General features: G+C 42.7%; 1 protein-coding gene across 13 annotated transcripts in view; it reads left to right on the top strand.

Annotated features, from left to right (window-relative positions):
- Positions 1-15,289, top strand: part of ZMIZ1 (zinc finger MIZ-type containing 1) — a 394,693-nt gene that overhangs the window by 253,650 nt on the left and 125,754 nt on the right. The window lies entirely within an intron of this gene.

The raw sequence follows: 15,289 nt of genomic DNA on the forward strand, positions 1-15,289 counted from the left end.
GGACCTCCAGTGGGTTGTGGCACAGAATCTTGGAGTCCCTGGGACCTGTTGCCCTTGAACTGCTGCTTGTAGGACTATGACAAAATCCCAAAGAATCTCTGTCTGCTTGCCAGTGGTGGCAGTGCAAGCATTCTTGGTCCGCTCATGGACCTCGTCTGATGCTGCCATCCCTTCACATTTGTCCTTCACCAGTTCTCCAGGTGCTTGGAGACTCTCAGCTATGGTTCTTGTGGACCAGAGATGACTGCTTAGCCTTCTTTTGCTTCACTGCTCCTGAATCTCCTGAGTAGCTTAGAGCTATGCTCTCCTGCTGCCTCAGTGATGATCCCCAAAGCCCTGGCAAGTTGGACCCAGTCAGTGTTGTGGTTGTTTCGCTGGCACACTGAGACTTTTCCTCCAGCAGTTCTGCCAGGGCCTCTCCCAGTGCTGTCCTCCTTTTCTAAGCAGGATCTTTGCAGCTGGGTGTATTTTTCTTACATATGGTGGTTAACAAATTTCTGTAGTGAGCTACTGCATACAGTGAGCTTTCATATGAGAAAGAAAGTGCATCTGCTTTGCTCTGGAGGTATGCACTTCTGCTTATGCATTCCAAAAGTGGAAGTCATTCATTTAAGAATCACCACCGCCCGTGGAAAACCAACGTTTTAATGTTTAAAACCCTTCCCTGTGTTGTCACAGCTTGGTTGCATTCAACTTATCTAAGCTGTAACTGCTTTCTTTTGTTTCCTCCCCTGGCTTTGATAAAATGGTCCTAAGTTCAGTGTGCAATCTTGGCTGCTAGAAATGTATTCATGATATTGATATTGACATTCATGACTTTAAACAATGGGAATATAATTTTGAACAAATTAAAGCTCAGCTGGGGTAATTCACAAGGGTTTTTGGAGCGTTGTTTGCCCATTTGAGCCATGTTTCCTTTTTATTTACTATCCAGTATTCTAGAAACTCATTGGCTGGCCTTTCTAAGAAAAGAAGACCTTGAATGCCTTTCCCTGAAGTCCCTGACTAAGCAAAAGCGATCGTCTTGTTTCTGTGAGCTGAGAGCTTGTTATTAGAACCATCCACTTCGTTATGGTTAAAAGGATTGGCACTTGTGGGAAAGGATTTCCTCCATGGAGAACTTGCTTTGTGTGTGTTCCCACAGAGCCCTGCATTTAGCATGATGGGGTTGCAACGAACATCAGGGCACCTTCCTCACTGTCTCGCTTGAACTTGGCCCCTCTTTCTAATAGAACAGTGATATTTCAAAAGTGAGGAAAGCATCACATTACAACTGAAATTAATTTGCCATTGTTAACAGAAGGCTGAAAGAGCTACAGTGCTGTGATAGGAAAGCTGAGCTTAAATGAATCTGCATGTTTATTGGTCTGTTCGGAGTGAAATGAATGCAAGCGAATTGGCAGAGAAGGACACCAGATAAAGCACCAAAGAGGCTTGTAGGATCTTACAGAAAAACAAATTCTTGATGGAATAAGCTTTTGGGGAAAGAATCGGATGATGGAGAGGGTTCTGGGTGTCACAGGACTCTGTTTTTTCTGCTGCAGGAGACTAACACAACTATCTCTGTGACTTATATGTTTAAGTGCTTCTGTGCTAGTCTAGGACTGCAATAAATTGACTGACTGACTGACAAGTGTTCTTCACACTTTTCGTGTTTACTTGATCATCTTTTAAGTTTGTATTTTAATAACTCAACTGGAGTTTCAGCTGTAGACTGTGTCATTCTGATGTAAATCCTGCATTGCCTGCACCAGTGATCCCTAACATTCTGTAAGTCAGGCTATAATTATTAAACCCATTTTGCAGATGATGGGCTGCAGGTGAATCCCACTGCACTATGGACACCTAGAGATATGGACTAGGACACTTTCACCTCACTCTTATAGCCACTGCACTACACCGATAGATCCCCCTGAACTGTCATTTCTGGCTTCGTAGCAGGCACTGACTCTTGTCCCTGAAGTTATTTGCTATTAGTAAATTATTTGTTTTTGCTTTCATCTTGGTTGAGTTGTAGGGCCTTCCCAACTGCCCATCCAAAGCAATGCACCTAAGCATTGTGGATGCGTTACAGTGGACTAAATGCAATGTTTCAGAAAGTTTTGTTTTCTTCCCTGCCCACCCAGCAAATCTGCTTCGGAAGGATCTCCAACTACCCTCTTACTCTACCCAAGGACTTTCTCCCTGAGATAGTTGGCCATGTTTGCTCTTCACCTGCAAACCTTTAAGATCTGTGAGCTAGATGGATGCCACATTGCAGTGTTTTGTCTCAGGTAGCGAGAAAAAAGCACCTGTCTGTGTGGTTGCAAGGAATGGCCCTCCCAGTCCCAGTCCAAACCAAAAGCACATTTCCCTGGACAGAACAACGGTTCGGTTCCTCTTTGAGGTGATCTGTGCAGCTAATGTGGTTTCCGAACTCATGTTCTGAAGTCTTGTTTGTTTGGCCTACCTAATCCTTGGTTATCCCGGTAGTTAATTCCAGGTGTTTTTAGGAACACATAGGGGCCACGTGATCAGATGTTTAAAGCTCAGAGTGCAAGCCTGAAATAAGAAGAAAGTCGGGCAGCCATGGCCTGTGACCTGCAATTCTGCACAGAATTGGCATTTCCTCCTCTTTTAATAAGAATAATGCCTAGCACTCAGGGACATTCAAACTGCATCCTATATTTGATCTCTGTAATCCCTACAACTAGCCTGCAATGCAGGATTGAACTGCGATGGTCCTTATATTGCTGATAGATGCATGAGATCAGGCTGAAAGGAATAATGGCTTGTCCCGGTTCAAGCTCAGCCTTCTGTCTACCACATTAGACTAACTTTCTGAACTCGGCCAACTCTTCTGGCACTTCCCACCTTGGATGATAAATGAGAGGCAGTGTTTTGGGGGTTTTTTTAGATGCGCATGATGTCTGCTCCTGAAAGACTTGTTAGTAGGTTGCACTGATTGGTTATGTTGCAGCAGATAGACTTGTTTGCTTCTGCTTCACGGGATGGTGGTGTGTTTTCCCTCCGTTATCTGACTGACCTATTTGTGACTGTTCTGAGTTCATTACTCCTTTGTGAAGATGGGTCTTAATGAACTATTAGGTAATGTATGCCAAGGAGCATAAACTTGCATTATCCGAAGGATGCCTTGAATGTGTCAGCCATTTGGGACTGCAGGATGGAAGAAGTAGGGGAAATATTATCTCCCCAGTTCCCAGCACGTTGCGACATTCTTTCCTCTTTGTAGTTCATTGATGCTTTCAGTGCCTGCTTCCAACTGACTCCTGGGGTGTTGCCCAGGTGTAGTCATTCTTGATCACTCTTCTTTGTCTGTCAGCCCACCTTGTCCCTCTGTACCTCCCATTTTTTCAGATTCCATATCAAGCTTCCTGCGCTTCTCCCTGTTTGGGGCCTTTTTCCCACCATCCTTTCCTGAACCCTGCCTTGCATCCAATCTTGGTCTTTAATTGATTCTGCCTTTCAGTTGACCCTGCTGTGAGTGCATAATGAAGACTGGAGGAGAACTATACACCACCTTGGCTTCCTTGCAAGAGGAAAGAAGGTGAGGCATAAATGGAGGAGGAGGAAAATCCATGTATCTCCTCCAAACTGAGCTGTCCCTTCACTGTGACAGCTTATCTTCAATGCCACTTAACTCAAGGAATGCAAGCACTGGCTCTCTCCATCTGTAAACTATGGGAAGCAGCAGCACAGGAAAATACGTTTGCTGTTTTGTTTTTCTGAGGGACGCATTTGAGCAGAAGAACCGGGGGGGGGGGGATGGGGTTAAAAGAAATAAATGTGGGAAACTTAAATATTTTGCAAAATCATTCAGTGCGATGCTGCGGCATGGCTTTGTTCTTAGCAGGAGGGCCAGAGAAGGGGATGGAGTACAGGATGAGATCACAGGGAATGCGCTGCCAGGGAGAGGCATTGTTCGATATCTCTGCGGGCAGATGATGTTGTGGGGAGGGGGAAGTGGCTTAGAGGCAAGAATGTGCCGAGAAGGTACCTTTGCGGATTCTGCAGCAAATTAATCTTCAGACCACCTGGATAGGTGCCTCAACATGACATGCTTGATAGTAGAAAGAGCAGCTCTGTTCTTTCCTTCGGCTGTGCTCAGACATCAGCCTAATTTTGACCTTGATTGACTCTGTGCGGCAGCCTTTTCCTTTCCTTTCCTTTCCTTTCCTTTTTTTTTTTTTTTACAGCAAGATGAGTGTGCCGCCAGATCACCATTGTGACTGTCAATGACACTACAGAATGTGAATGAAAGAGAGAGAAAATTGGATGGTTTAAAAATATGTATCATTAAAAAAATGGTGGGGAGGGAGTAAATGGAGGCAGGATTTCTTCATGGCTGTCCTGATCGGAATCCAATACTGCCCTGGGGACTTTTGTCACGGCACTCCTTCATAAGTGCCCCCCTTTCCAGGGGTGTTACAGTAATTTCCATCACCGTGCCTCAGTTTCTCCATTGAAAAATATACTCCCAAAGCAGACTTGATTTTTCAGCACTTGCTGAAAAATAATGCCTTTCTTTAGGAAAATCCATAAATGCAGAAGGCCGTTGTTCAAGCTATTCTGGAGTGTTACTAACCCACACCCAGCCTCATGATGGGTCACCTGAAGCTCTTGGTTATGAACTGGTATTGTCTGGGTTGGTTAGGAACAGGTTCGTCTTTTCTGAGCAATCATAGGTTTTGTTTTTCCTTTCCAGGTGTGCTCCTTGGGACATGTGTTGGCCCTTTAAGAGAGATTTATAGTATTTGGGATTGGTAACTGACTATAGGATTTTTAAACATATGTATGCATCTTGTCTGAAAAAATCAGCACGTTTAGTTTCTAATCACCTATTTTGTGCTTTCCATATTTTTTAAAAAGGGAGTGATATAAGATGTGGAAAAAATGACCGGCCGATTCAGACATGTACAAATAACCTGGTCACCTGTGCCTTTTTATGTGGAAGGTGTTGTGTCTGGTTGTTAACTCTCAAGAAGGATTTGGGCCTCCCTTCAGCGTGCTTGCTATCCAAGTTTAGGGAGTTTTGTTTCTACTCAATACCTCATGTTCCACCTACAGGCAAAGTCTAAGTCTACAGGTGAAGTCTAAGGAGGGGACTGTGTTCAAATTAGGCAATGTGACATAATTTGTTGAAATTTCCTCTTGCCTTTCAGTGTTTTGAATAGGGTTTCCCTAATAAGAAAAATGTATTAACACTTCTAAAACTAGTGTTACTTGGCTGCTCTGTTTGCTTCCTAAGTTATTTGAGCATGTCTGGAGATGCAGCTTGGAGAGAGAAATCTTCTTTTTGCAATTGATAAGTCTCTGAGGATTTTGTATTTTGTTTCGGTGTATTAATTTCTAACAACTGCCAATTTAGTATGCTGAGATAGTTGGCAGTAAAAAAGGAGGGCATATACACCTAAAGGCGGGATTCAGACGGAGGGTGAGATGAAAGAAGCAACATTTTTCTAACGGAAATGCTTAACGTGACACTAAGGCTCTCAAGTTCTGTCTGATGCCAGATTTGAATTCCATGGCATGAGCTTTGCCTCTTTGTTCTTCTAATTCTTCCATGCCTGAAATCTTGAGTGCCTGTTGGGTGTGGAGCCACTGCAAGCTAAAAGTCCCCTCCAAAGTAAATTACAGTTTTGTCATTAACTCTAAAGAGGATAAATGTCTTTTGGAAAAATGATTGTGGTAAGAAGCATTGACTCCTAATGCATGAAAAGCCAATAATTATTGAGTTCCAGTTGCTCTCTTCCCTTCCGTCCTAGGGTGTGAATTCCTGACCAGTTCTTTTAACCCACTGGGGCCTCTTACCTTCTCTTTCTAGGACATTATAGAATACAGGGGCTTGTTTGTATTACCAAATTAGACCTGAGGTGTTGTGAAAGCTAATCACCTTTGGAGACAGAAGTAAAAAGGCTTTATGGAATGTTGTAAAGTGATTATATTTCTCCAGTTTGCACTTACTCATCCCTTCCATGTGAAGGTATTGTACGTATGCAGGTTTTTAACTCTCCAAAGATACCCTGTGTGTTTGGAGTTCCCCAAAGGGTATGGCAACGTATTTTCTTGCTTTCAGGGCAGGATTTGATTTCCCTTTAGGTACCTTGACATACCTGATATGCATCCGCGGCCAGTGCACATTTATTCAGAGGTAAGTCACACAGGGCTTAACAAATATGTAAGTGTTGGATGGGATCCTACTCCTACTGGAAAATCAGCAAGACTTCAAACCAAGACTTCAGTATAAATACGTAGCATTTGCATTGTAATCTGCATGAAGCTCACTTGGAAGCGAGGCATTTAAAGGATGGCAGCAGTTACCTGGGGTTTGATTTCCATGCAAGATCCTTCGAGAGGTGTTGGTGTTTCTGTGTTGAAAGATTTATTTGCAAATATATACAGAGTGAATGTAAGATGAGGTCTCACAGCATCAACATCCCAACATCAACAACCCTTTCTCCTTCAGATACCTAGGGAGACCCCATAGCACTATGAGACTTTCTTCAGAGAGCAAAGTCAGCTGCCTGCCTCCTTTTCAGAGCCAGTTTCTGGCACATGCTGGCTTTTTGCTTCCTGAAAAACTGGGGATGGCCAGGAAAAGCCCATCTTTCCTCACCTCCAGACAGGGGCTTTCTCTCCTCTCCTGGGTCCTCTCCACCACCTACTTTTCTAAGCCTTCTAGGACCTGCCTCCTTTCCACTGCAGCATTTCATCAGAATCAACCGGCCTTTGTCAGATCTAAAGAGGTCTTGCATTCAGGTGTCCACCTTGATGACTCTATTGTCAGAGACCTTCGGGTTGAGAATGAAGAATGACACTTTTTCCCATCTGAGTCACTGAGCATCAGTCAGAAGGACCCCTGAAGTGTCAGACCAACCCGGTGCCCTTAATGTTAATGCAGTGCAGTAAGAGGGAAAAGGATGGATGCAAGTTTTGACAGGCAGCAGTTTCCTGGCTGCCTAGCTGAATTGTCTGGATCACAGAGAGGGCAAAGACAAACAGACAAACAGCTCAGAGATGGGGAGAAGAAAGAAGCAAGGACCTAAAGAGGCTGAGGGATTACAGATTGGAAAAAGAGAGGATTTTGATGAAGATGAAGAAAAAGAAGAGGGTGCTATCATGAGATGAAACAGAACATGGTGAGGACAGCGGAAGAAGTACACATAGCCAGTTGAAGGAAGGAAAGTGGCAGCTCACACATCAATTTGAAATAACTAACCAAATCTTTGCCTACATGAATTTGGAAAAGCACAAATGGTTCTGCTGTTCAGAGGAACTCTTTCAGTGACTGGGGGTGGATGATCACCAGGAGAAGAAGCTCGGTGGCTTATTTTCCCTGCCCCCATATGCCAGTTGCATGTAGCAGAATTTCCCCAAGTGCACTAGCAGTGGTCAACTTCCCCTCTCTTCCAAACCTGGCAAGGTGCATTGTGGCCACCCCAGAACCCATGGCTTGTTGCAGTGGTCCGGAGGGGTTTGGAAGCCCCCCACCCCAACATACCTTGCCAGGTTCAGACAGTGTGGGAAGCCATTCGTGTAAGGGTAATGACGGAAATCACACAGTCCGTGCCCAGCACGCACGGTGGCAGAGGAAAGAAGTCACTGTGCTTTGACGATCGTGCGAACCCAGCTAACACTTGCCCTCACAAAACATGGAATGCCATGGCACTGCAATGGTTAGAGAACCAGTCCAGGACTTGAGAGATCTCGGTTGTAGCCCATACTCAACCATGAATGGTGACTTTGGACTAGTCACAGTCTCTCAGCCTAAGCTACCTCACAGTGTCGTTGGGAGGATGAAATGGCAAGGAGAAGGACTATGACAATTGTCTTGGGTTCCTTGCCAGAAAAAGGCAGGATAGAAATATAATAGACAAATGAAGAAGCCAGTGGTGAACCTAACTCGGCCACATGGCTTGTTCACCACTCTGGCTGGGTTCAGACAACACGGCAAGCCCCCTTTGCTTTGTGAACAGCCGTGGCTTACGTGTTGAGTTAGCCTGTTGGACAGCAACATTATTGTGACAAACAATATCATCCATTCTCTCATCATTGTGACAACAGAGCATGAGTGGCCGTTCCCAGTAAAATCACAGCACAGGTAAACAGAGTGGGAGGATTCGTATATGCTGGACAAAGCTGGAGGAAATGTGGCTTCAACAGATGCATCCCAGGAAGCAGATAGACTCTTTTGCAGGGGTTGGGAGAACAAATATATTTATGTTTAAATGTTACATTGCCATATTAGCATGGAAGAATTATAATCCTTTCAATCAAAGTCTGAATGCACCAGTAAGCACACTGCATCTCTTAAAGATCCACAAAGAAATATAAATACAGTGAAATGCACTTTCATGAACACACACACACACACACAGAGAGAGAGAGAGAGAGAGAGAGAGAGAGAAAGAGAGAGAGAGAGGAGAGAGCGCTCTTTGCCTTTTTCATTCATTTATCATTGTTTCCATAATTTCAGATTAAGAGGAATCATGTTTCTTTTCCAAAACAGGAGGGGACATATTTTAAGTCACCACCATGAATTTCCATCACTTATCCTACTACTCCTTTAAAGCAACCAATTGATCTGACAGAAGCCACACCAGTCCTCTTGTATCTAAAATGGATAAGGATCCATTTTCATTCATTTCAGACTACCAGGCTCTTCCCCAGGGATGTCATCCTGAATATTGAATATCTGAGTAAAAAGTGGGACAGTTGTTTTCCTGTATGAGGAGTTCTCCTAAATTGAATCTGTCTTCTTCTCTTCAAGCACCATGGCCATCTTATCATGGGGTGGGGGGTGGGATCAGCAAATTGTATTATTTAATTTGCTCACCTCAGAAGCTATTTTATTAAGACAAAAAGAGAGCAAGAAATAGTAGCTTCCAGGATCTTGGTGTGGAAAATGATTTGCCACCACTCCAAAATAAGATTGGTAAATGTAAATTGTTTGCGAATGTGTTGCCTCCTGCTGGGAAATATTGAACTGGCCTTCTGGCCTCGAAATACAAGGCAATGGTGTGAAAGGGCTATTTTTAAAAGACAACTGGGTTTTCTATGTACTATAGCAATCCTAAAATCACTTTTCTCCAAATAATAAGCATTCATGAAAATCCAACGCTTCCAACGTGACTCAGAGTATTGTGATTCATCCTGTCGAATCCAGTTTCTGTTGAGCCACTGGGGATATGCCAAACCTTATTTTGTGGAGATGCTCCAGGTCTCCTTTGTGGTCTCTGCATCACACACATGGGCTCTGTGCAGGCATGGAGCCAGTTTCAGGACGATTCATAACGGTTGCAAGGGGCCTGTAAGGCCATCAGGTCCAGCCCACTGCTCCGTGCAGGTCACCATGTGAAAGCATCCCAGACAGATGCTTCTTGAAGGCCTCCAGTGTGGGAGAGCCCACCATCTCCCTAGGCCACTGGTTCTATTGCTGTACGGCTCCAATAGCAAGGCAGTTCTTCCCGATGCCCAGCTGGAATCTGCCTTCCTGTCACTCGAGCCCCATTAGTCAAGACTATTATATTGTCTTATATTAGTCAAGTCGGAAGTAGTTGAGATTTTTCATGTTATTGGTAATAACATATGGATGCTTTGATTATGACTAAGCCACAAATCACATAAGTATCACCACATCATCCCTATTTACCATGCAGATGGCATAATTCTTCTGGATTAGTTTCCGCAATAGGATCTTCAGTTCCAATCATCTGTATTTTTTACTTAATAATGTGTTCTCTGAAGCTTTTCCTTTTTGCTATAATCAGCCTTCTTCCAGCCAAACAACAAACAAACAAAAAGAGGAACTGAAAATGGATGTCAATGCAGCTTGCAGCTTTGAAATTTCCCTGGCTATCGACTGAAAGTATTTTGGCGTCAGTTTAGTTGAATGAACCATTTAGCCATTGGCAGAGGAATGGCTTCCCACCACCAGCGAAACAAAACACACACAAAATGAAACTCAGCAGACCAGGTCTGGGGGCAGTTAATGGGGAAGAGTGCAGAATGGAGGCAGAAACACTACTGAGGTTAGGGATTCATTCTTAGAGAAGGCACTGGGATTACAAATAAAAATAATGGCCAAGTTTGGACAAGCATGGGGAGAAGAACCAATTGTGGCTTTTCTCCCTTACCCCTGTGTGTGGTGGCTATGAGTTGTGTGATTTGTCTGATGGCCCTTGTGGTATGTGACTTGCTGTGCCATCCAAACCTGGCAAGGAGCACCATGAGGTGGGTAACTTTGAAGCCAACCCTGAACGAGTAACCCCTGTGGAGCCCCGTGTCAGAGTTGGACGATGCAGGAATCCAGGCGCCCAGCACATGTGGAGGCAGAGAAAAGAAACCCAGTGGCTTCGTTTCCTCATGATCCTTCACACTTGGCCAATGTCTGCTAGCTTTTCCCAAGTCTGTACTTACACATATATAAATCGGATCCTCACGATTTGGCTATTCTTCAACACATGGTACTCTGATAAATAAAAGAGCAGGAGATGCATAAAAAACTGAAAGAAAATCTCTCAACACACATAATGTGTTATTATGGGCTTGTTTATTTTTAAAGACTCTCTTAGATTTTCAGCTCGTGAGGATAAGTTTTCTTTTCCTTTCCCACACATTTCCATAGAAGGAATAGAGCACATTGGGTTTAGGAGTTTTCTGAAATTATAGGGTCCTGAAATAACCTTAGCAAGTCAGCACAGAGGTGATTCTGAAAATATGCTGATTTTTTTAAAGCTTTAGCCCACTGATCAGAGAAAATGTGTTTATGTGCTAAATAAGCTTAAATGATGACAAAGCAATAGCATGAACACATTCAAAGAGATCATTCGTTCTTAAAGTACTCTGGCATTTAAAATCTTTTTGTAGTTAGGCAGGAAAATATGACTCATTTTTAAAAATATAAAAATTTGAAAAACATGAATGAAGTATGCATAGCCACAGGTGTGTAATAATGAATACGTACTGGTATTTCCTTATAAAACAATTTTTATCACAGACGCTTTTTACGATATCAATTCCATTATGTTTTAATTCTTCCTTCTTGCTTTCTTGTAAGCTATTTTTTAGACTGAAAAGTGGCCAGTGTGGTTTCATATAAATAAATGAATAATACCCCAATACTATACCAACCTAGCTAGGAGTAAATCTCATAGAACTCAATAGGGATTGCTTCTGAGTAACTTAAGTATGATTTTACAGTAAATAAGTTTCTCCTCTGTTCCTTCAAGGAGCTTCAGCTAGAGAGCAATCTTGCTGTTTGAATCAGATACATCCAAATAAATTCAAAGAATTGGATACTTTTAAATGTAGCCAGCAGTATATAAATCTATTAAATAAATCATAAAACGATTGTTGCTGCAAACTGAAATAGTATCAACAAGGTGCTAAGTGAAAGTACTTCCTCTTGTCCCTCTTTGCTCATTACAGTAAAATAAATGGAACAGAGCAAAAGGTGATGGCAGAGGAGATAATAGGCAGCCCATAGCTTAGTAATAATATGGAGGTCTTTCAGAGTGCAAAGCAAAATGGAACAATCATGAAGCAAGGAGGACTCGCTATGCACAGCCTTATTGTCTCTGGTATAGATGAGATTGCGTGTAAATGAGTGATGCTACTATGTAAGTGCGACTTGGCAGAGTGGTATAAGAGTTCAGTCTACAAATCCAGAAGTCCCTGGTTTTAATCGTTCTGCATGAACTCAAAAGTGGCATTTGCACCTTCCTTCGGCCTCAGACCCCCGACCTCCACAGGGGGGCCACAACAAAATGCAGTATGTGAAATGCTTTGAACTTTCAGAAGTGCAATATAAATGGTAATTATTCGTACACTGCACTGTTCCAAACAATACTGTTCCATAGGAATCATGCAAATCTAATGCTTTTATTTATTTATCTATTTATTTAAAGTGTTTTATTTCACCTTCTCATCATGGTGCTCAAGGTGGTTGGAAACTGAACACCTTTCTTCCCAGTATTGTATAGTGGATTTCTTACCTCTGCTATTTCCTTAGCAATTTTGTTGCAATTCTAGATACATATGTCATCATGAGAAAGCAGCTAAACTGGGGCTTTTGCAAGGAAATTCAGCACATTGCACTGTGTAGCCCTCGCCCTCACAAAAATGAAAGGTGATAGAAAAATGTAGAAGGAAAATGATTTAAAGGGACCTACCCATCTTAAACAAGAAGCATTCGTATTAATTTGGCTTCCTATGATTCATCTTTTAATATCACATAAATAAATAAATAGAGCACTCACAAGCTTTAGCTCATTAAGGAATTGGTAGTAGTTTTTTTTCCTACCCGAGGGATAGATCCAAAGGACAATATGATCTTCTCCTTACACAAGAAGTCTACTCATGGGACCTTCTGTAAAGCTTTCTAAATTAGCTAGGGCTGATTGTTAAGCTTTTAAGCATTGTTCTCTGTTTAAATAACATTGTAAATTTGCCCTGATGTACTAGTCAGGGGATTAAGCCAAGAAGGAACTCTGCAAAATATCAGATTTCTTCCACTTTGTAAAATTCATGCCACAGGGATTGATGGGCTGCTGGCGAAGCTAATAAAGTTATCAACAGCAATTAATTCAAAGGGGGAAATCAGGTAAGAGAGTTAAATAAATCATCAATTTTATGTTAAAATAATGTGTTTAACATTCTAATCATTTACACACCTCTTCCCATATTTGCCTGACAGGCACCCGAGCCTACAAGTTAAATATTTAGGACTCCTCTAGGAAGGGGGGATAAAATAGTATATAATTCATGCTATGGGTAGTAGGTGAGTGCGCAAAGAAATCAACCATAACCGTTCACTTTTAGTTATCTGGCCTGAATTCTTCAGTGTGGAAATGATGCTTAAATCTGTGCTTTTCTGGAAGCAACTCAATTTGAGATCGTGCACAAATGAATTCTTAGGATAGGATCCAGTGGATATGTCACTGTACCAGAAAAACCCTCAGCCAAGTGTTAGAACAGCTGCTTTGAACGCTGAAGAACCTTGGATCGATCCTTTGGCATATCCAGGGAAAAGAATCCAATAGCAGAGTTCAAAAAGATCTCTAGCTGAGATCCCTGACATCCAGGGACTATCTGAGCAACTAACGCTGGGCTCGAAACAGCATCGGTTGGGATGTCGTTGCAGTGTTGAAAGCCATACAGCTCTGAAGCAGCCCCTTAAGACCATCTCCACTAGAATAAAAGCAGGAACAATCACATCAATACAAAGATGGTACTGTGTCCCTGTAAAGCTGAACCATATAAATTAGTCTCGCTCATCCCACTACAGTAGTAAATACTGGTGTAGCAGTATTTACTCTCCCCCTCCCTCCCTCTCTTCCTCCCTCCCTCTCTGGTATACTGACAAATCTATGGAATCTCAAGACGGTTTACACAAAGGAAAGATACATAAAATAAAATATATTAAAACTAGTTTTGCAACAATAAAATAGTTTTTTAAAATCCTAAGTGCCAGTACTTTCTGGGGCTAATTAAAATAACATTATTAATTTAAAAAACTGGGAGAATAAAAAGGGTTTGACTGGCATGGGAATGATAAAGCATCAGCGTCAGTCACATCTCTTTGGGGAGTGAATTCCATAATTGGGGTGCTATCACAGAGAAGGCTCTCTGCCTTGTACCAGCCTCCTCACCTTGCAGGTGATCTTAGGGTCTGGGCAGGCCCGTATGGAAGGAGATGTTCCTTTAGAACATGTGGTGGGAATGTTATTCAAGTTCAAGGTGAAATCTTCAGTCCATTTCTGACACAGTTTCTCACTTTGGTATCTTGCATCCTATATTAGCCTATTATCCATAGATGTGGTCTTCTTCCACACAACCTCATGTTGGTAGCAAGTCGATTAGAAGAAGCACAACTGGGACTGACAATTCGGGAGTGGTTTTCCAAAGTCGAGACTGCAATAAACATGGAATTGCACGGGGAATGTCTAAGCAAGATCATTCGTTGTCATGTGATAGTCATTCATCCTTAACAAAGGATCTCTAGATTACAAAACACTGGGACCTCAAAAATCCTTTTGGAAAGACCCAGTGAAATAATGGCCTGCACAGGAGCTCAGCAGGATAGGCTAGAATCACTCCATCAATAATGTGATATGAGAAGGCCTAAGGGAAAAAAAACCAGTTATGTTTAATTGTTTGTTGTTAGTGTTTCTGAGTTGCAAATGTTAAATCAATTGAAATGTGCCATCTAAAAAATATACAGAGAATCCCAGAAGAGACTGAGGCAACGTGGAGAATACTTTTGCATTTAATTTATTTTAATTTTTAAAATATTTTAATTTTTAAATTAATTTACTTCCCAGTAGTCAAACCTCTTGTCTCTTTCAAGGACAATTACTGTGAGTGGATGGCCTAGGTGTTCATATCACCTTGATTCTGGTACAGCAGGTACAATCTAGGTTACATTAATGTAGTTATTGGAGCTCAGTTTCCCATCAGTTGTCTCTCAGAGTCTATTCAAAACCCTGCAGTAAAAGCTGCTTCTGGCCATCACTCCTAGTTGACTTTCCAATAAATCCAGTCAAAATTCTGGTGAAGAAAACCCATTATCTGTGAGCAGAGCCTTCAGAACTTCCTTTGGCCCAGTATTCTCTTCATTGTGCCACCACTGGAGGCAAGTTTCATGGGGATGTGAATGTGGAACTCTTGGTGGCCTCCAGAACCTCCCTGGAAGGGAGGCCAAACTAGCTGCTCTTCTGTGTTTCTTCCACCAGCAGTCAACCTTGTCTGTTCGGAAAAGCATTTGGCTTTTAAGATAATTTGTTTGCTGAAAAAGGTTTTGACTGTGATGGAAGCCTAGGTTCCTCCTTCACGCATCTAGAAGCCACAAACCTTCTTCCTTGCAAAGCACTCTTTGTTGGCCAAGAAAACACAAAACACCCAGAATGAATGTCTGAGCATGCACAGAGCAGTTTGTTGAACCCAGTCTAGCATTCTCCCCCAGGAACAGTCCTTATGATCATGCCGGGGCTCCATCCCTTTGGAAGAGGCCTTCTGAACACAAGCATGCCTCCTTTCCATGTGCCACTGCTCTAGCTGGGTCACCCCCCTCTGCTGACATCTCGTCATGGAGTCAGGAGGCAGACCCACCTCATCTGTGCCTGGGAAACTCCCCTGCTCCAAGTCCCCTGCCTCCAGCTGCTCATCTGGGCTATTCCCAAAGGCTGCTTGCCCACCTGGGGAGTCTGGCCTTGAGATGGGCATCTCTGCTTCTCTCACCTCAGTGTCTTGGCATGCATCACATTCCGCTTCCCTGGTTCTCCTGATT

This window comes from Varanus komodoensis, unplaced genomic scaffold (genome assembly GCF_004798865.1).
Source record: "Varanus komodoensis strain SLA01 unplaced genomic scaffold, ASM479886v1 scaffold11, whole genome shotgun sequence".
Lineage (NCBI taxonomy): Eukaryota > Metazoa > Chordata > Lepidosauria > Squamata > Varanidae > Varanus > Varanus komodoensis.